Raw genomic sequence first — 11343 nt, forward strand, 5'->3', positions numbered from 1 at the left:
AACATGCATATTAGCAGTAGATTGGCTCTTTATTAGTCATTATAAAACACTTATTAATGCCTTATTCTACATTACCATATTCTGTTGTGTATCAATATGGGCCTAATAAGGCAGTAGTACCACAAGAATAGTAATAACACTTAACAAATATGATCTATTCTTATGTAACAAGACATGAAACTATAAGTGTTAATTAAGTCTAAATAACTCAAAATTAGGTATTTATATCTAACAACACATAAAGAGAATAGTACACCTATTGNTAAATGTCAGTGGAAAGCAAATAATTCAATAAAGGAGCATGGCTGCTCCTTCCCTGGCTCTCAAAATAGTTTGGCTGGCTGTTTAATCTATGTTCACACTGAGACATTACAACACATAGAGAGAACAGTACACCTATTGTGTAAGTACATACAAACAGGTCACACAGTATTATCACAAATAGATAAACTCTGTTAAAAATCTATTTTATTAAAAAATACAGGCTGCATTATGTGTTCTCAGCCTTGGAGAAACTTGACATGTTTTGGGATGTGACTGAGTGGTTCATTAATAAAACAGATATTTCAATGTGTGCCTAATTTGTTCATGTACTGTTGAGGTTAATTTCAGTAGGTGTGTGCTGTAATGTACAACAAAGAACAAAGTGTGAAGAGGAGGCAACTTTAGAATAGGGAACCTGTTCAGGTCAATTGGAGTCAAATTACTAGCTTATTGGTTATGAACAAGACTTCACTTTAAAATAGGCAACATATTCTTAGATATAAATACCTAATTTTGAGTTATTTAGACGTAATCAACACTTAAAGTTTTATGTCTTGTTACATGAGAATAGATCCATATTTGTGGAGGCGTGTGGCGCAGTGGATTAGCGCGTTGGTGTTCGGATCAGAAGAGCACAGGTTCAAACCCCACTGCAGTCAGCATGTCGTTGTGTCCCCGGGCAAGACACTTCACCCCAAATTGCTCCTGTGGGGATTGCCCATTATTGAGTATGTAAGTCGCTTTGGATAAAAGCGTCTAACAAGTAATCTAATTTTAAGTGTTATTATGGGAGAATTACTATTCTTGTGATACTACTGCCTTGTTAGGCCCATATTGAGCAGCGCATATTAAGACAAAAACTCATGTACAACAACTTCCTTACTTGCAATAAATAAGCACTATTTAGAGGGTTATTGAGGAAAAACTCTTAACTAATGGCTTATTACTTGTAGAATATGGTCATGTAGAATAAGGAATTAATAAGTGTTTTATAATGACTAATAAAGAGCAAATATACTGCTAATATGCATGTTAATTAACTATAGTTAATGGTGAATTTGTGTACCTTAATATAAAGTGTTACCAAACATTGTTATATGACATCAACATGAACTATATATAAATTGAAAATACATAATCTAGGGGTCTTTTTTGTATTTGATTTATTACAGTGTTTTGTGCTTCACCTTGCTTATTATGACGTGACATTCTTTAAAAAAGTCATTGGACATGTCTGTAAGGCCAAACACTACCCAAACAACTCCTAGACTGGGAGCTAGACAGGGGAGCACCTGTTGTAATTTGGTAGTGTCTGACAGGTGATGATGCTAGGGGTAATATGAGACGGGGAACTTGGACTCTTTGCTCCCTCTTGCCCATGTAAACCATATGGTCAGCTGCTGTTAATCTCTCAGATTCTCTCTATCAGGGGTCACCAACCTTTTTTAGGATGAGAACAAAAAAAAATTAAAAAAATTGTGAGCTAATTTTACTCCTCTTTTTTTTGTTTTTTGCAGTGTATATATTTAGCACATTTTAACATTATTATATGCTTACCTTTAACCTTTGTGTGCTGTTTGGGTCTGTGGGACCCGTTTTCAGTGTTTACTAAAATAAAATGTATGCAATTTAATTATTTTAAATGTAATTATTTTGAATTGCATTTTTACTGTCCTATAGTACACATTGGAATGATTTCTTACTTTATTGCTGTGTGCTCCTCCGTGGCGATGACGGCTTGCGTTAACAAATAATAACAAACATATTTGTGAAGTGGGGGGACACAAACGGGATTTCGAAAAGTGTGGGGGGGGACATGTCTCCCCTGTCCCCAGTGGAAATCACGCCATGCGTGTGTGTGCTTTGCGAGCTATTTTTAGAACATGCCCCACAGGCGACTCACGTTGGGGCTCGCGGGCACCGTGTTGGCTACCCCTGCTCTAGTCTAGACCAAGGAAAATAAATGATCAGCCTCTGCAAATGGTGACACTTTAGTTTTGATGGTGTCCAACTTCATATTCATGTGTCAACCTGGGGAAGGCTGTGGTCAAAATCTGAAATGTAGCATCATAAATTCAAGCACCAAAAAGAAAATCCTTAACAAAATTAATGTATTATCCAAAGTCACTTTATCAGAAACTGCAATTCATTAAAAGAAAATTCCTTCTGTCTCTCTAAGTATTTTTTATGAGAACATACTTTACAAACTGCACAACAGCCAAGCCATGAGGAGATCAAATTCAGCCCTAGGGTTCAAGATAATGTTTCAAAACTGTTTTAGCTGGAATCTTAAATAAACATTCTATATATGCCTAAAACGCATTATCTTAAAAAGATCAGAATTTACTAAATGTCCTGTGAGAAAATATTATGTGGCATTTTAACAACAACTTAAATGATCATCTGCCAATGTCTTACTTGATCTCTTTCACTAGTTGCATCCAAGGAATGTTGACATTTAGGATCACATTCCCTAAAAATAGATGGCTTGTTAAGTGTCTTCGTCCTGCACAGCGTTTTAGGATAGACTGAGAAGCTGAAGTGTGTTACATAAGTGAATGGCAAAGTCTGTGCAACGATGATGAGAAATACTTATTTCACTCACAACCCAAAATTACACAAGATGTACTTATCTATTTACCTCTTCTGGAATCTAATAAAGATAGTATTGGTTTTAAATTGAATTTGTGGAGATTTTGAAATATCTGTTTCTAAGACCTTTGCCCCTACCATAATGGAGGTCAATGGAATGGTTTGTGGTGCTCAAAAATCACATAAAAATATATGTATATAGAGAGAAATATCTCATAAAGGTTGGTGACAGCATGTTGTCTGGATTTGATAGAGTATACCAAGCACGCTGATTCTGGAAAAAAAAGTGTCAATGTGGAACTTTTCAAACATACTGTACATTTTCTGAGGAGAAAAAAATCAAAATCAATCAATCAATCAATCAATCAATCAATCAATGTTTATTTATATAGCCCAATATCACAAATGTTACATTTGTCTCAGTGGACTTCACAGTTTGTACAGAATATCAGTATGACAATACGACACCCTCTGTCCTTAGACCCTCACATCGTACAAGGAAAAACTTCCAGAGAAAACCCACAGTTTAAAGGGAAAAATGGGAGAAACCTCAGGGAGAGCAACAGAGGAGGGATCCCTCTCCCAGGACGGACAGACGTGCAATAGATGCCGTGTGTAAATTGAAAAGATAATACATTTGCAACATAGGTAGTCCAAATGTTTGGAAATGCATGTGTGTATAATAGGAAGATGAATCCACGAGTATATCCATCCAGGACTTATGATCCAGGACCACAGCCAGCTGTGGTCCTGGATCATAAGTCCTGGATGGATATACTCGTGGATTCATCTTCCTATTATACACACATGCATTTCCAAACATTTGGACTACCTATGTTNCGTTTCTGAAGGAAGTGACTTGGAAGTATGCGACTACCAAGCCAGTATCCTCGCGATTGAGAAACGGCTGTATCTGCTTGTGGAAAAGGAAAAAATGTGTTCATCTCAAACTTTCACAGTAATTGACAAAGTTGAAGTTTGTAGCTGTTTGATATAATTTAATATACCTTTACATACATTTACTTTTACTATAAACAAAAAATGTGTGCATACATCGTAACGTATTATGAAGAGTTGTTTGGTAAGTTCCCTATTTATTTATTTTTATTGACTTTAAATCCACATTTTTTTGTTTAATTTGTTCTTTTTATTTAAGCTTATTGACTCTTTGGTGTTTCTGACTTTTTCCACAACATGGTTTGATAATATTACATTGATAAGGTGAATTTATTATTACGAAAACACTTCACAGTTTACTGACAATTCAGCAGTCTCTGAAATGGCCATAAGAGACCCAGAGCCTTTTTAAAACTGTTTCAACAGAAACTCAACATTGTCACCTTTATGTTTTTGAAGGCAAGATTAATCGCAGGGCTGTTGTAATAGGTTGCCTTAGTTTTCTAACAACTTAACTCATATTCTCTGTTGTCGTATGCCATTTCCAGAGTCCATTATCAAACAGTGTTGCTGTGTATTGGATATAATCTGTTGTTGTGTTATGTACTAAAATAGTTGGTGTACATAAATTGTGCATATCACAGAATATAAACACAGAATAAAAGCTGTGTGTGTGTGTGTGTGTGTGTGTGGGTGTGTGGGCGTGTGTGTTTGTGTGTGTGTGTGTGTGTGGGCGTGCGCGAGCCACTGCAGCTCCTTGCAGCTGTCAGCTCCAGAGGGTGGTGAGTAAGCAGAATTTCTGCTCGAAGAGGAGGTACTTCTGAGCTCTGAGCCATATGAGGGGGAGGGCTGCCTATCGGCCTGCATGCTCAAAACAGAGCATCCAGGAGGGCTGGCCAAGGAGATACATGTGTACACACCGAAAAGTCTTGATCTGAGGCACAGGGAGCATCTTTAAAGTGAGGTCTCAATAATTTATAGGCTGCTCTAGTGCACAAAGCATGACAGCTGCCACCCCATCTGTTTTGCAGGATCAATACAGTACAAACATCTCTGACCAAGAAAATAATGTAAATAGACCATGGATCTTATAAAGACTCAATTTACTTCCACCTTCAGTAAACATACACACAAACATGCAGTCTAACAACTCCTTTACTGGTCATAAAACTGCACACTGATGCAAGAAAGAAAGATATAAAGATAGTGCCAGTACCAATGATTGACTCCCTCAGTGTTTGGGTGTAGGCTTGCTTTGGCATAGGCTGATTATTGATTGCCAATTTTATAAGATTGCAAGCAGACCTGACAACACAACATGCTTTGTAAAATAAGATGTGATGCTTTCAATTAGCTTGAGGTTGATGCAATAAAAATAAACACGACATGCAGCTGACACTAAAGTACTGAAGTGAAGAGATGTTACTTTTCCCTACACCTGAGTGTTAGTTTATTCTATAAAGATGTGTTTTGCATAAATAAGTAATTGCATAAACTTACAGGACAGGGAAGTGCATTCACGGTAGCAAAGGAGCAATAGTGCTGGACTGCAGAAACTACATGCTGAGGGACAGTCTGCTGCTGAAATAATTATTATGTTTAACTTAAAGGTGATACATCTCCAAAAATAACAGAAATGTGGGGATCAAATAAGAAATGTTATCCGCATCAGCATGTATTTTGTTTGTCTGAGTTGTGCCTTAATGAAGCCAAGCATATTCTATTTCTGGCACCAAATGAAAGTCTGGCTGCTGGCAGGGGTCACTATAGCGATAAATGTCTTGGAGACGGTAAGAATACATGAACATTATACAGAAAAAAAACAACCAAATTATTTCTGTAAAATCTTAAAACCTGGATAGATAGATAGGTAGATAGATAGATATATTTGGATAGATATTCATCCCAAATTGGAAAAGTATTTGGTCACAGCAGCAGTGTTGTCAAGCATTACACATGAGTAAAACATTTTAAAAGATAAAATGAGATATGATAAAAAGAAACATTTATATTAAAAGCAAATGTAAACTTATCTCGCTCACGCAATCTGGGACAATATACATGAAATCATGAGGCTACCAAATTGTTTCAAGGTGTGTGTCACCCAGCCCCCTCCCCCCGCCCCCCTCTCTTTGTCCCTCCTCTAGTCGTCGGAGGAGCGCTCTCCATCTAGCCGCGCATCCTGCTCCAGAGTACCACCGGGATGACCGGCTGCTGCACCGACAACCTTCACTTCACTTTCACACTCCTTTAACCCTTCATTCGGACACCAACCGGCCGCCGCGCTACACCCATGCTTTGCCTTCCTCCTGAGATGCGATACCATTGTACAATTTCCCGGAGAATATCTTCCTCTTCCGTCGCTCCTCGCTGATAGAGAGCATGCCCGACGCGGGGACGGCGGCGTCAGGCGCTGCAGCCGCGGCGGCCGCCAGTGGTGCAGCTGCCGCGGGCGAAGGCACTGAAAGCTCCCGGCACCGACACCGAGCTCAGCAGGGAGAAGCAGAGAGGCCGGACCCGGGCGCTGCCCCGTCACAAAGCTCCTCCGGAGTGCTGGGTGAGTCCGGTGTGCGTGTTGCTTTGAATGATGCGGTTTTAGAAGCGCATAAAAGAACGACAGGTGGACGTGATATTTGGAAACGAGACGAGCGCCGCACCAACACCTCGAGGCACCGTTCTTTTGTCTCGGCGAGGGCGTCCCAAAATGACTACTTTATTGTACTGCAGGCCTATAAATACTGTCTTTAACTTGTTTTAGGAGAGACTTTTCAAATAAGCCATTGATATGTTATCTGCTCCTGGGGAAAATGGCTACATGCTCGCACATCCTAGTGTCTGTGTTGACCTTATTCTAGGTTACCTCCTGTCATGTCAAGCCTTGTGCTTAAGTTATTTACCCACAGTGTATGTAGGCTACTTAGGCTATTATTTGCGGCTAGTTGTTTTTTATTTATTGGATTCCTGATCACGTATAATCTGCCAGGTAACCAAAGGTTTATTAACTTAATGATGTCATCCAGGGATTTATAGTAGCCTGACTAGACCACCAATGTATATTTCCACGTTATTGCCTCAGTGTCAGTTGCCATGCTATTAGGATGGGGCAGGTGTATGTTTTTACATTTTAATGAGGGTTCAGCCATACAAGCTACCATTATTATAAGAATATTCCCAAAATGTGGTACCATTATATGTTTGGTTGTGCTCTCCCTAAATTAGCTTATGTTATTTTTAGGAAGTCGTATTACATTTAAAACAAAAGCTTAAAATATATAGCTTTCTGTTTACTTGACACTGATAGCGGATCTAAAGGCCAGATCATAACTGTCAGGTTGCAAGAATTGTAAACAATGTTATTTTTGGAACAGAGCACAACATTAGCCTGGCTAGAGAGCCTTACTGCCCAGCCAGGGTGCAGAGCCTCCTCTGTGCGCCCAGCGAGTATACTGCTGCAGAGTGATGCAGTGTAGCAGTGGGCTGTCAGCCGATAAGCGCTGCTTTCCACACTTGGTAGAGGTACCTGAGCTGCTGACTGGAGCAGCCCGATGCACCCAGCAGTGCCACTTCTGGTTCTGGAATGGGTTATAGGGGTTGAAGGGTCAGAAATGTGATGATTAGTTACCTCATTAGATTGAAGCAGTATTTGATGTAAAGAGGCTGACTAGTCTAAACAAGTAGAGACAAAAAGCAAACATCTGCTCATGTAAGAGTTAATAATGGTTAATAATGGTTCTTGAATCTGGCATCGGATGGCTTGTCATTTTGGTCATCTTGTCTACATTTTTAATCACGCTAATGCTCCTGATTTGAGATCAAAAGTTTGTGAACATGTTAAATTATATTCAAACCTACAGAGACTGTGCTTGAGCCCACTGAGCACTAAGGAGTATTATGAGAGAGGGAATTAATTCCCCTTGAAAAATAAAGGCATTTGTATACTGTGTTAAAGAACAACAGTGGAAACAACCTCTTTTATAGTAGCTTATTACAAAAAAGACCAATGCACTTTGACTGCAGGGTCTAACAATCAAACACAAGTGAATAGTGTAATGCATACGCTTCAAACACTCATGTGAACATTTTTACAGCTACCTGCTCCCTTATTACACCTGTAATCATGCTATGAATAAGCGCTAATAGCTCACAGATAACATTGTGAATACAAATAGGTTTTCAGTACAGAACTAATGCAACTAACAAAACAATAACTTATATTTAATATATATAACAGGGTTAACAAAATGATGTAACCCACTTTGGGAACACCTTTCTTGTTTGGTGGACAGAATGTTCCTTCCAGTTCAGTAGGACCACCTGCTTTGTGTTAAATACTGTCAAATACAACTAAGGCCTCCACTCGTTTTGTTTTGTTTTTGGGGAATATTATGTCTGACCATGAAATCATAAACGACAGCTTTAGGGAGGGCTAAATGTATAAACAATACTGACATGAATCTCAGACAATGCAAAAAATACTCGCAATAGATCACAATAAATCACAGTTTGCTGTTGATAAGTATCAAAGGTTGGATGTTAATCAGAAATGTTGACTTTCTTACCATCTTAAAACCTCTTGCCCCCACTTTCCTGTATCTCCTCGCATGGGTCATGAGGCTGATGGAATGGGTTATGGGGTCTGCAGTGGGATTACCATGATATCACATAACCGCCCTCACACGTGTCTGTGTCAGTCAGCTAGCGCAGCGGAAAGTCAGGCTGATTTCTCCAGTTGAGATTTCGATTTCTGCCTGGAAGGATATTCCTCACTGGAGGCTTGGATGCTCGATTGTCTCCATGCCCCCACCACATTTTCCTAATCCCTCCTCAGTAGACTGGAATGACTTTGATCCTGTCAGCCATCTCCCTTTGTAGCTCAAACACTCACAAGCCGGCGTTTCAAGGATTAATCAAGCGACCATCATTAGAAAATGCGAAGTAAAAGTCGCGGCAATTAGTTTGTGTTCCCTCTGAGGCCAGTGTTGATAAGATTCTGTGTTATGGAAATCAGGTCATGTAATTTGTGGTCTTCCAATCAGAGAGCGCGGTAGTTCAGGATTTAGGACATTTGTTAGGACAATTCTCACTTTGGAAAAAGTGAGAATTTAGTGATGATGAGGATGAGTTTCATCTTGAAATTCCATATCTCGAATACCCCAAAAAATGTGATTTGAACTCCCTTTAGTGTACAATAAATACTTAGTTTTTAACTATTCATTTTCTATTTTATCTTTTACTCACACTCAGTGACTGTTGTCGGCCGTATGGAGTAATAAGCGTATGGAGATAATAACTGACTAGTTACTTTCACCAGGACAACAATACCCAGTGATTAATTGAAGATGCATGCATGGGTAACTTTCACAACCACTGTGACGCCCTGAATTGCCCATTAGAAAATACGTAGGAATTGTTACACAATAACAGGACAGTCTTAACCAGTAACTTATTTTTATTTCCCAAGTGCTACACTATACAAAATATGTTTTACTGTAGGTATTTAAAAAAACATTGTGCATGTTCAGCAAATAAAGTTGTTCTAAAATAGTTTCAAAACCCTTTTTTCACCCGGGTTCTAGTATGATAGCGGTCTTCTCTGAGGCAGTGGTGAGATCTGAAGGGTCCATTTTCTTCCATGTTAACCTGTTTAACACCATCCTTGATGCTTGGCATTAATATGCACACTTTCAGTCTGCAAAATATATGAGAAAAATGTATTAAGCATGGATCTGCACTCATCTATACTCTTAGTCAGGGCTGTGCTCTCTCCCCCTCGCTGCAGAGAGAAAAATACTTCAGCTTTTCCTCAGACAGATTTAGTCAGGTTCAGTGTCACACAGGTAGCTTTAAATACATCAGTGTAAGGCAGGGCAGTGTTGACAGGAAAAAGCCTCATGCTGAACTTCCCAAAAGAAGCTCTGTTTTCCACAGCCGCAGACAGACTGAGCAATTGGATTTTCTCCCACAGCTTCATTAATGGAGAAGCTGAGGAATGTAATGCAGTATGATATAATGACAGCAGTGTGTTGTGCCTAATGACTCTGAACTTAATGCCTCTCTCTCTGCCCATCTCACTCTCACTCATTGCTCCACAAAGATATATTTCCTGTTCTCCTTCTCCTCTCCTCTTGGAGAATAAGCACTGAGCTGCACATTAGTTGCATTATCCAGTGTGGTAAATGACCTTGCTGCTACTATATTTCGGGCTTTATATCATGTCGATCAATCAATCACACAACTAAAAGATTACTTTGGGAGACCATCTCTTGATGTGCAGGAAACATCTCATGAAGAATTAAGCAGACCATCAGACATACTGTAAAAATGAATTTGCTGGCTTTTAGCGATAACACATTATATTTATTATGAGCAGTTGCCTTATAATTAAGATCATTACAGAATAAGGTGCCGGTTAAAAGAAGATAAACACTGCAGTTAGTGCCTCTATTATTTCAATTGATGGTCATTTGTATGGCTGTTAATTGTTTCATTGGCTCACAAGATTCAGCACCTCATGTTCTTGTAACGTTTAGGGATGCACCAATCCAACACTGACATTATTAAGCAGATCATGGATAAGTCATGAAGTAATAATTCCACATTTAATAGAGTTTCTTCATCAATGTCAAATGTATGTGTTACCGCTATTAGTTAAAATAATCCGTCTTGGTGGGCATCTAACTCAGTTTATACTATAGGGTCACATACAAATGAGTCCAATGAGTACCAAGTTGTTTGGTTTTTCAAATGAATTGTTGTTTAACTATTTTTTAAAAGACAGAATAGTATCACTGCATATAGAGTTAAAGTATCAGACTATATCTGTTGATTTCTGCCCATGTTGAGGGACTTCCAGTTTTTGGAGATGATTGCTGTATATCACAGTTGCCATCATGTGTTAAAACAATAAAGTAGTTATTGCATCAAATTAATTCTTAAACAAACCAAGAGCATCGCACTCTGTTGACTTTATATCCGTCTAAAAGCGGATCTGTGTGGCCGCACCCTCTGACCAACAGCTCAGTGATCCTTGTCTTACCTGATTCTGGTAGGCTTGGTTTTCATTTAGTGATGATAGTACCACCTCAACTATCAGACACCTTCAGGTTACAGCTTCCCCCTGTTACTGCTATGTATAGTCCTGTATCCAGAGCCATTTAATGTGGTGTGTTTGAGGAAGTTTCTGTCCCATAGTGGTGAAAAATCTTTTGTCTTGCCAGTGGTGATTCGCTTGCCCTAGATTCTCAAGTATTAAATGGCTTAATCATATCACCCATAATGCATCTTTGCTTCTAGCCAACCAACTTCTAAATCCCCATTCATGCTCTCCGGAAATGTATACTTTTCCATTTATAGCCATGAAGAATATCAAACTGTAAGTGGAAAATGATAATGCACACTCCAGAGCTTAATGCTGCTGGTGTCGCCTGTCTCCTGCGTTGTGTGGAAGACCATCACAGAGACCTTATCTGTTAGTTTACGCTCCCTTCTGATCAAAGTCAATAAACAGACCCTCCTAACTGATATTACATTCCTGAGGGCAAAATAATTGAGTTGGTCACCCTGTCCTTTATGCTCATTGACTGTACTGAT

Source organism: Notothenia coriiceps, unplaced genomic scaffold (genome assembly GCF_000735185.1).
Source record: "Notothenia coriiceps isolate Sejong01 unplaced genomic scaffold, NC01 NC01_scaffold00037246, whole genome shotgun sequence".
Taxonomy (NCBI): domain Eukaryota; kingdom Metazoa; phylum Chordata; class Actinopteri; order Perciformes; family Nototheniidae; genus Notothenia; species Notothenia coriiceps.